Source organism: Artemia sp. Qi Xiang Cuo, chromosome 5 (genome assembly GCF_049724085.1).
Source record: "Artemia sp. Qi Xiang Cuo chromosome 5, ASM4972408v1, whole genome shotgun sequence".
Taxonomy (NCBI): domain Eukaryota; kingdom Metazoa; phylum Arthropoda; class Branchiopoda; order Anostraca; family Artemiidae; genus Artemia; species Artemia sp. Qi Xiang Cuo.
In genome coordinates this window covers 75,313,315-75,324,464 of record NC_142798.1, presented here as the reverse complement: position 1 = coordinate 75,324,464, position 11,150 = coordinate 75,313,315, and positions in this window count along the sequence as shown.

Sequence of the window (11,150 nt, the reverse complement as noted above, 5' to 3'; positions counted from 1 at the left end):
ACATGGTATACGATAACCATACACTACTTAAATATTCCAAATTTTGCATTTCAACGAAAGAAATTCAAAATGAAATTTGAAAAATCAAGAAAATGTAACTGTGACAAGGTAAACCCCACACAAAACAAAACTTAAATATAAAAAATCTTTAATTTCAGATAAATAAATTCAAAATGAAATTTTAAAAATCAATAAAATTTAATTTCTCAATGTAAATCACAACCAAACACTACTGAAATATTACAAATCTTACATTTCAAATAAAGAAATTAAAACTGAAATTTTAAACATAAAGAAAAAGTTTATGTTTCAATGTAGACCTCAAACAAACAATAATTACTGATTCATTATAGTTATTGTCAACTTAATAACTTATATTTTTAAATATTCAAATAAATAAAATGTAAATTTGAGACTGAAGTATTCCAACTCTTTCATTTCATCTAAATAAATTCAAAATTAACATTGAAAAATCAATAAAATGTAACTGTGACAATGTAAACCACAACCAAACACAACTGAAATATTCCAACTCTTGCATTTCATCGAAAGAAATTCAAAATGAACTTTGAAAAATCAAGAAAATGTAACTGTGACAAGGTAAATCACAACCAAACACTACTGAACTATTCCAACTCTTGCATTTCAACGAAAGAAATTCAAAATGAACTTTGAAAAATCAAGAAAATCTAAAATCAAGAAAATGTAACTGTTACAAGGTAAACCACAACCAAACACTACTGAAATATTCCAACTCTTGCATTTCAACGAAAGAAATTCAAAATGAAATTTGAAATATCAAGAAAATGTAACTGTGACAAGTTAAAACAAAAAAAAAGACTACTGAAAAATTCCAACACTTCCATTTCAACTAAAGAAATTAAAAAAGAACTTTGTAAAATAAAGAAAATGTAACTGTGACAATGTAAAACACAACCAAACACTACTTAAATATTCCAACAATTGAATTTCAACGAAACAAATAATAAATTAACATTTACAAATCAAGAAAATGTAACTGTGACAAGTTAAAACAAAACCAAACACTACTGAAATAGTCCTACTCTTGAATTACAAGTAAATAAATTCAAAATGAACTTTTAAAAATAAAGAAAATGTAATTGATAAATGGAAAACACAACCAAACATTACTGAAATATTACAACTCTTTCATTTAAAAGAAAGAAATTCAAAATTAAATTTGAAAAATCAAGAAAATTTAACTGTGACAAGTTAAAACACAGCCAACCACAAAATTAAGATACAAACTATTTATATAATGAAAAAAAAATTCAAAATGAACTTTGAAAAATCAAGAAACTGGTGCTATGATAAGTTAAACCACAACCAAACACTACATAAATATTAAATATCGTGCTCTACAACGAAAGCAAAAAAGAATGGAGTTTGAAAAATCATGAAAATGTAAATGTGACAAGTTAAAACTGAGTCTCTCAATCCCCGTAAAGCTCTTTTAAAAGATACAAAAACTACTTATTTAACACAAAAATTTCGTTTTTAATGACAACAAAGTAAAGAAAAACCACACGGAATCAGTCAACTGAGTCTCTCAAACCCCGTAAAGCTCTTTTAAAATATAAAAAAACTACTTATTTAACAAAAAAATTTCTTTTTTAATGACCAACAAGTAAAGAAAAACCACACTGAATCCGGCAAATGAGTCTCTCAATACCCTTAAAGCTCTTTTAAAAGATACAAAAACTACTTATTTAACACAAAAATTTAGTTTTTAATGACCACCAAGTAAAGGAAAACCACACAGAATAAGCTACCTGAGTCTCTCAATCCCCTTAAAGCTATTTTAAAAGATACAAAAACTACTTATTTAGCACAAAAATTACGTTTTTAATGACAATCAATTAAAGAAAAACCACACGGAATAAGGCAACTGAGTCTCTCAAACCCCTTAAAGCTCTTTTAAAAGATACAAAAACTACTTATTTAACACAAAAATTTCGTTTTTAATGACCATCAAGTAAAGAAAAACCACCCGAATATTTAACAAGTACCATTTTTCCACACCAGTCACAAAACTCAATTCCTCCTAGAATTATTTAAACTAAATAGTTATCCCTGCCTCGCACAGAAAGTTCAGAAAGACACAATAGCCTTATTTATAGTGAAGCGTTTTTTAGCCGTATGTTTACCCAAATATTCAACACGTACCATTTTTCAACACCAGCCACAAAACTCAAGTCCTCCTAGAAGTATTTAAACTAAATACTTACCCCCGCCTCCAACAGAAAGTTCAGAAAGACTCACTAGTCTTATTTATAGTCGAAAGTTTACCCTAATATTTAACACGTACCATTTTTCCACACAAACCACAGAACTCAATTCCTCTTAGAAATATTTAAACTAAATACTTACCCTCGCATCCAACAGAAATTTCAGAAAGACGCAATATACTTATTTATATTAGAATGATTTCACTTATTTTTAACTAGTAACTTTTTTAAACACCATCAACAAAACTCAATTCCTACTAGAATTATTTAAACTAAATAGTTATCCTAGCCTCGCACAGAAAGTTCAGAAAGACACAATATCCTTATTTATAGTGGATCGTTTCTTAGACGTATGTTTACACAAATATTCAACACGTACCATTTTTCAACACCATCCACAAAACTCAATTCCTCCTAGAATTATTTAAACTAAATACTTACCCCCGCCTCCAACAGAAAGTTCAGAAAGACGCAGTAACCATATTTATAGTCGAATGTTTACCCGAATATTTAACTAGTACCATTTTTCCACACCAGCCACAAAACTCAATTCCTCCTAGAATTATTTAAACTAAATAGTTATACCTGCCTCGCACAGAAAGTTCAGAAAGACACAATAGCCTTATTTATAGTGAAGCGTTTCTTATACGTATGTTTACCCAAATATTCAACACTTACCATTTTTCAACACCATCCACAAAACTCAATTCCTCCTAGAACTATTTAAACTAAATACTTACCCCCGCCTCCAAGAGAAAGTTCAGAAAGACGCAATAGCCTTATTTATAGTCGAATGTTTACCCGAATATTTAACAAGTACCATTTTTCCACACCAGCCACAAAACTCAATTCCTCCTAGAATTATTTAAACTACATAGTTACCCCGGCCTCGCACAGAAAGTTCAGAAAGACACAATAGCCTTATTTATAGTGAAGCGTTTCTTAGCCGTATGTTTACCCAAATATTCAACACGTATCATTTTTCAACACCATCCACAAAACTCAATTCCTCCTAGAAATATTTAAACTAAATACTTACCCCCCCCTCCAACAGAAGGTTCAGAAAGACGCAATAGCCATATTTATAGTCGAATGTTTACCCGAATATTTAACAAGTACCATTTTTCCACACCAACCACAAAACTCAATTCCTCCTAGAATTATTTAAACTAAATAGTTATCCCTGCCTCGCACAGAAAGTTCAGAAAGACACAAAAGCCTTATTTATAGTGAAGCGTTTCTTAGCCGTATGTTTACCCAAATATTCAACCCGTACGATTTTTCAACACAATCCACACCACTCAATTCCTCCTAGAATTATTTAAACTAAAAACTATCCCCCGCCTCCAACAGAAAGATCAGAAAGACGCAATAACCTTAATTATAGTCGAATGTTTACCCGAATATTTAACAAGTACCATTTTGCAACACCAGACACAAAACTCAATACATCTAAGAATTATATAAACTAAATATAAATACCTTCATCGCACATAAATATAATAAATACACAATAGCCTAATTTATAGTGAAGCGTTTCTTATCCTTATGTTTACCCAAATATTCAACACTTACCATTTTTCAACACCATCCACAAAACTCAATTCCTCCTAGAGCTATTTAAACTAAATACTTACCCCCGCCTCCAACAGAAAGTTCAGAAAGACGCAATAGCCTTATTTATAGTCGAATGTTTACACGAATATTTAACAAGTACCATTTTTCCACACCACCCACAAAACTCAATTCAGCATATAAGTATTTAAAATAAATATTTATCCCGGACTCACACAGACAGTTCATAAAGATAAAATAGCATTTTTTATATTTAAGCTTTTTTGAAAACAGGGAGACCGATGTACTAAAAAAAAAAAGGGATACCCCCCGTGCCACTGACCCCCCCGTGGGACTGTACCCGTGTTTAACCGCAATCCCTCCGTGCATCGGTCTCCTCTGTAACTGAACCCTCGGGCACCTCACCCCTCTCTGCAACCCACCCCCCTCCTACAACATTTAATCCATTTCATGGTAAATTGAAAATATTTTTAAAACATTAATTAAGTATTATACAGACCACATCGGCGAGGTAAAGCTAGGTCAAGTCACAATGTCATTCTATCGTTACTTTTCAATTAAGCTATTGAATACTTTCTAGCAATGTCCCTTGTAAGCGTCTACGCAAATATCTTTTCGCAAATATCTTTTCGCAAAAAAAAATTCGCAAATCTCGTAAACTAAAGAAGTAATTACATCACTGTTGTTAGCTCCATCATTAATCTCCAATAATGTAAATGCACCCCTCATTTTTTTCCTCTACTAATATCTTTGCAAATAAAAACTATTCTCTTTGAATTCAAGTATCTTACTAATATTTAATGTAAAGAAAACTAAAAAGATACATCGGTGTTTCCAACACGGATGTAACCTAAAAAAAAAACTTGTTTATCATGAAATATAAATTCAGTTAATTGTGCCAGAAAAAACTTGAACCAGAACAGATTATAACCAACCTGTTTGGTACGGGCACGTACGCAAAGTACATACCTTCAAGCAAATTCCATATGATATTTCAAATTACTATACCTTCTATAGAAATGATACCTCTAGGATAATGACCCTGGTAACCGTCCAATTCGTTGAAAACCTAAACACATATCTATGCCTTCAGGCGTAAGTTTGCATTTAGGTTTTCAATCTATTAACCCCTTACTACTATTGTCCCCCTTTTTAAAAGGGGTGAAAATGACAACAGATGCGACTACAGACCGATAAGTTTGACAAGCCAACAGGCGAAGGTTCTAACAAAAATACTTTTTGACCGTCTCAAATCTCTGACAAACCAATGTCTTAGAGGAATACCAAGCAGGCTTTCGAAAAGACCGCTCTACCAATGACCAGATTTTCTCCACTTGACAACTGATGGAGAAGTATATCGAGTCTACAAAAAAGCTGCTACTACTCTTCATCAACTTCAAGCAGGCCTTCGACTTGGCACATTCTGAGATGGACTATGGCCCATTCTGCTAAAATTATGGAGTTCGTGAAAACATGGTGGTCCTGATCAGAGACATGTATTGACGTTTCGTGAAAACACGTCCTTGGCCAAATCCAGACGCCTGAGGGACTGACAGAAGATTTACTAATATCAGCAGATGTTCTCCAAGGTCGCCTCTTCTCATACCACCTCATTAACCTGTTCCTCAACGCAGCGCTATCACTTGCTAAAACTGTAGATGGTGCAGAAGTTGGAGGTAAACTTATCAATAAATTAACATATTCAGATGAGATCGAGAAACTCAACAGCAAAGTGCATCTACTCCCCGTCGATGAACTAGTGTCATGAACTGAAGGTTTTGGGATGGTAGTTAATACAGCAAAAACCAAGGTTATGCGGGTGTCTAAGAGACCCTACTACAAGAGCTCTGCAGCTGGAAATAAAAGGGGAACCAGTATAAAATGTTAAGACCTTCGTCGACTTAGGGAGCCTCCAAGACAACAACTGCTCAAAAACGATCACGCAAAGACTTGGCCTGGTCAAGAGCCTCTTGCCAATTTTGAAAAATAGACTCTGTCAACTTCTCTAAAGGTGTGACTCTTCAACTCCCTCTTAATCCCCATTGCTTAATACTGAAGCGAAATTTGGTCAATAAACGCTGATGATGTGCGAAGAATCTCCGCATTTTAAATTAAATGCCTTAAAGGCATTGCGGGGATTACCTACGTTGACAGAGTCTCAAATGAAGACCTCTCAAAACTACTCTGTTTCGCCCAAACCTTCATGGATGGGATCGAAAGCCGACAACTCTGCTGGACTGGCCAAATTCAGCGAATGTCAGCCAACCAGCTACCAAAAATCACCTTCGAAGGACGAGTTCACGGAAAACCCCCGAGGACGACCTCGTTAGATATGGACCGACAAATTCCTGGCCAGTAACTCCCCCAGCTACTACGTCTAGCGCCATACAGTTTGAAATACCGTCGCCAAATACATCGTCTGCTTAGAAGAGAAGAAGCCCCAATACAGCCACAAAGGCAAGACGGGACTTAAGTAAGTCAAAATGTAGCTATATTGAAAACATGTTTTTTTGTGTGTAGAAATTGCATTTATATTGTAGAACCCGATACTTTTATTTAATTAACAAATTGAGCCGGGAAATATATATTATACGCGTACACGGCACAAAATCTGGACTACCCAACGAAGAAAATCAAACCTAAAAGGTTGGACTATTTTACGCGTACAGATGCATAACGAATACGGGGGTTTTGGGTGTGCGTGTTTTTTTTTAATATGCCAGTTTTCCGACAGGCTGTGCTACCAGTAGTAATAAAACAAGAATCACACCAAGCATTCAAAAATCTTGTTATTGGCATTTTATTACTCAAATAGGTGTCAAAGGACATATGTTTCACTAGGGGGCTAATTGGTTCGAAGTTATTAACATATACAACTGGTAATTCGGTTTTTATTTTCTAGCCTGCAATGTATTCCTGCACTCATTAAAAAAAAACTGCGTCATCTTAATAGCTCTTTCACCAATGCAAAAACCCAAAGGATGCAAAGACATACCAGTTTACATTGTTTTGTGGTTTATAGCCATCTTAAAGATTAAAAATTATGGGTCTTGTCGTGTTTAACACATTTGCAATTTAATAATTGGGCATGATAACGGGTTTAGCTCCTCGGTTGCAAAAATGCACCACTTAGCTGACGTAAAAAGATGCATCCAAATTCGGAAGAAGATTTCAAGGTTTAAAGGAAATTGAAATAATATTTTGATACCCAGTAATTTAGAAATAGGACTAACTCTCGAGAGAATAATAGTCTGTCTTTCGGTAGATAGGACTGTCTCTTAACCTATCAAAGTACGAGCATCTTTCATAACACGACCCCTCTGGTATACAAATCCGTGCCTATACCGTGGCGTCATATTTAACGAGCATGGGGAACTTATAAGAATGTTTGCGACACTGCTGTTGCTAGTTTCGACAAAAGAAACATCAGCGCCATCTAGTGCTGGGCAACACTTGACATTTCTTCCAAGCTTTGTAATCGAATTTCTGCCAGGAACTGAGATCAGGCACTTATAACTACCCTAATTTCACTAATTACTCTAATTAAGCTAAATATTCTTGTTATTACACTGAAGAAAATGCTAAGTGTCACCAACGCTAGATGGCGTTGAATTTTTATTGTCAACAGTAGCACCAGTTGTCACCCTTATCAGTTACCCATACTGTTTGGCTAATTTCTAATTAACCAACAGTATGGCTAGGAATAACTATCAGTAAAATATTAAAGTCTTTCCGGACTATCACCTGAATTTCTAAGAATTTTCTAAGGGAAAAACTCTTTTTAATTACTCCGAAATTGCAGCCAACCAAGGCAGATATACTAGAAAATCTTTGACTAAATTATATTCAGTTTTTACTGACCCCTTGGTTTGTTCATTTTAGTTTCGTTTTCCCTTTTTTTTATCATATCTACCTCCATGGTTTAAAATCGTAACCTCCTATCTGTCTACTGACCCCTCGATTTCGGCCTAAGATTTATAGAGCTTGCCGAGAAACTACCCCACGGTACCTACGAATATCTAACCGGCCACCAGGGTCATATCGGGAGGAGGGGGGCTATGTGGTTTGAATCCCGCCCTCCGAAAAAATCCTATATGCACCCTTGCCGTCCACAGTACCCTTACTCGTTTGGTAATTTTTTTTGTCCTTTTTTGAAGTTTTTGTTTCTTAACTTTTTGTTACTCCACTTTATTTTTTTTGGTAGCGGGCTCTAAATGAATCAATAATAATTTTCTAACGATGTTGGGCACATTTTTACCACTCTTGTGTTTTATTTAGGTGGCTGCATATCAAATTTTTATGTATTTTCACTCGGAAAATGGTACACTGTGTGTATTTTCGCTTTTGTGGCTGTTTCTTTTCCTGGAAAACCTTAACAGTGTTCTCTAATTACCACTCCATCCTGGACAGCATCAAAGATTTTGAGTCAAGAACTTGGAGGAAGGGGGCCAATAGTGAGGAATGTTTTTTCAGATCGTCTTCAGTTGAAAAATATACCACTAAACTGACGCAAAAATATCCAAAGTTGGAAGCAAATATCAAGGTTCAAAAAAAAAAAAAATTGATCCATTACGGTACAATGTGTTCTAACAATGTCACCAGATCAGGCACAGTTGCATCATTCTGGTGTTTGATGTTGTTATTGCTTTGTTTTTAAGGTGCTTGAGCATGAAATTCTTCAATTGCAACCAGAAAATTGCACCTTCTGCATATTTACACTCAGAAAATGGTACCTTCTCTTCATTTTCGCTTTTGCTGCTGTTTCCTTCTTTTTTTTCTGCTTCCATGAAAACACTTGCACTGTTTTCTAATTACCACCCCATCCAGGACAGTATCAAGAATTTTCAGCCAGAAACTTGGGGACAGGGGAAAATTGTGAGGTAGGTATTTTCAGACCTCTTTAGTTGAAAAACAGGTTTAGCTGCTCGGTTAAAAAATACACCGTTAAATTGACGTATAAAATTCATCTTCAGCTAATATCCAGAAAATATCAAGGTTCAAAAAAATATAATAAATAAATTTTCTTGATGCATTATAATGTGTTTCAACGATGCCACCTGATTAGGCATGGTTGCATCATCTCTTTTTTTAGGGGATTGAACAAACTTTCTAAAAAAGTTGCCCTTTGGATCTATTTCGCTATGTACTTCTGATTCCAGAGATTATCATTGAAGTACATGTTTGTCTTATTATCGTCCAACGGGCCGAGGACTGTATCCAGGATTCTTGTCCGGCAATTTTTTTTTGGGGGGGGGGGAGGGGGTTTAACTAAAAATTGAGTTTTGCAGGTTACTTTAAGTCCTAAATATTACTGATAAAGATGTAGTTTTTTTTTCTTGGAAGGAGAAGTTAATACCAGGAAACAAAATCGGTAGGGCCCTCAGAAGTCCTTCCTCAAATTGCAACTCTAAGCTACGCTAAGCCAAGAACCTGAATGCTGATATACCGTATCATGTACTTACGATTTCAATGGTTGTGTTTAGATGCATATATTTGTATGTTTGTTTCATTGTTGATAGTCGTATGGTAGTTTTATGAAAGGAAATGAAATTTAATGGCTTGAATTGGTAAAGTGGAGGCTTACACAATAATGTATATCTTTAAAAATGTGGAAAAATTAAGCTTTCAATTTTTAATGGAAAACACTTTAAACAAGTAATTAAGCAGTTTTTGATAGTAACAGGCATAAAAAAAAAAATCTACTAGTCATTCTACTAGTCAAAACACTTATTTTTTAAGACTTTTCACTCCCAAAACAGACACTCACAAATTTCGAAAATAATTTGAAGGTTTTAAGAAAATTAAAGTAATATTAACAATGCGTTTTAATGTTTCCCGATTGCCAACGCTGATTAACACATTTAAATACAAAAACTGACAATACAAGGGGGAAATCCTCTTTATTAGATTTGACCAATGTGGAACTTCAAAAATTGCCTGCTCAAAATAAGGTTGTAACCAGGTTGCCTGTATGCGAGGTTGGCTGCACCGTAGTTGCTGCCATTTGATTTTAAATAGGATTGGAACAACAGTCCTTAAAATGAGGGAAATTCTGGTTTCTGGCTAATCAAGAAAAAATTCCATTTTAGAGGTGTTTGACTTAATTGTGCTAAATATATTATTTCCGACTGGGAAATTCCTACTCCCGACCTACTATTAGTAGAGAGGGGTCTTATACTCCCACGAGTACCACGTGGTTTATGGTTTTCTCAGTGAGACAGAAAAAAAATATGTAAGTATCACGTTAAAAAACAAGAATTTTTCACATTATAACATTAAATTAAATTTAAGTAAAATTTATACATTGAACATACAACACGTTTGTGCCTGGGATGTGTGGGTTTTTGGTTTTTCATGGGAGACTTTGTAAATTCATGGTTTTTCAATTGAGAATTTGAAAATTCATGGTTTTCCAAGTGAGAATTTGAAAAACAGGAACTTTCTCACTTGGAAAACCATAAACCACGTGGTCCTGTCACGAGTTTCTCACTTGGAAAACAATAAACCACGTGGTGCTGTCACGAGTCAGAACACCTGTGCTGTCGACCTCAATTCACATATCGTGAATCAATAATTCCCCTTAGAAACAACAAATTAATTTCCCTTTCTTGACAGATCAATCAATCAATGACATCATCTATCAGACTTTAAATTTCCCTGTCTTGACAGATCAATCAATCAATGACATCATCTGTCAGACTTTAAAAATTTTCGCCTAGAAACATTTCTCCAGGAATAGATACAAAATCATTAATGTCTTTGCCTCGGGAACAGTTCTACTGGTCGAACTCCAAAGGATATTAATAACCCCAGGCCATGGAAACAATTAGGCAAGAAACATCTTAACGATGAATTGTTTTAGCGCGCGAAAAGGTTTCCATATAATTTGAAATGCATTGACGCAGAGATGCCAATAACAAAGGAACACGCTGAATTTATGTTTAGGGATTATTTGGGCGAAACCGTTTTAGACAGGTTATGGAACTATTTCGGTGAAACAGATAGAGACATTTTAAAAGAAGATTATTGAAGAGATTTTGGAGGAGGTTTTGAGTGTGGTCGTTATAATACACAAGTTTCATTTGAACAGTGTTGTGAGGTCCCCTACCCCAACCCCACAGGATTCCGATCCTCAAACCCCAACCCCGAAGGAAGCCCCCGGGCCTCAAAGCCCCCCCAACTCCCAAAGGTTCCGAGCCCCCGACCCCCACCCCGAAGGACGCCCCCGGGCCTAAAATGGTATATTGGCCGCAAAAGGACCCCCCCCCCCCCCGGACCCCCAAAGACCCTCACCCAGTTCCCCAAAGGTCCCCAGGCACCCAAAGG